Genomic DNA, 961 nt, shown 5'->3' on the forward strand with positions numbered 1-961 from the left:
GATGGGCTCTGGGCTCAAAGTCGGGGAGGATTCAGCCTGTTTTACACAAATGGAAGTGCGCCGAAAACTGCCGGGAGGGCGAAGCTGACCTCCGCTGGTGCTTTTCGGAAGTGCACGATCCTGCCAATGAAACGCTTCGAGACTTCCGAGCTCGTTGAAACATTTTGCAACCGGAGACCTGCCAGTCCCAGGCTGAGGGAGATGAGGAACGCTTCCGAACGGGCGTATGCACCCTCCAAAGCCTAGCAGCGTAATTGCTGCATCAGGAACTATCACACTAGGTATTCAATTCTGTCCTGGCCGCGCGCATTCGACCTTGGATCGATCAGTCGCAATGATTGGTCCCTAGTAGGAGTTGAGATTTAGATAAAGGGATACTAGGATAGGATTTCTCTTTCGAGGCTTCGAAAGGCGTTGCATGCGGACACCTTTCATCTCGATTGGAATCAGGAGCATCGACAAGCGAAGATGCCGATTGACCTGACCGTGATTCAAACGATTTCATTTCGAAACGGCGGGATAACCCAGCTTATCCGGTTTGTTTGGCGCGAACGCCAGAGCGAGATTGGTTTTTAGGGGCTTGTCTTCGCTGCAGTCGTGGAAACGTCGAGGATCACTGCTGCGACTAACCATGTACGAGATTCGCAGCAGAACGAGTCGGACCCTTCTCCGACGCTCGCGGGGAACCGAGCTATCTACCAGAATTTCCGCATCTGATCACTCATTGATCCCTTCATCGTTGTGCTGGAGACTTCCTCTGCCACCTCGCTGGAATTCTTAGTCACTGAGCCTCCAATGAGCTGGACAATGGGAGTTCAAGTGGAGGGCCCACCATGGTTTCAGAGTGCCTTTGTTTTCCATCCGAAGGGCGAATGGAGTTCCCGCGATATCTTGTGGGCTCTGGGCGTGGTCAGGCTTATTGGTTGCGATATCGCACGTCAAATATCTTGAGCCGATTTGA

The sequence above is a fragment of the Galendromus occidentalis genome, unplaced genomic scaffold, assembly GCF_000255335.2.
Source record: "Galendromus occidentalis unplaced genomic scaffold, Mocc_1.1 scf7180000075466, whole genome shotgun sequence".
NCBI lineage: Eukaryota > Metazoa > Arthropoda > Arachnida > Mesostigmata > Phytoseiidae > Galendromus > Galendromus occidentalis.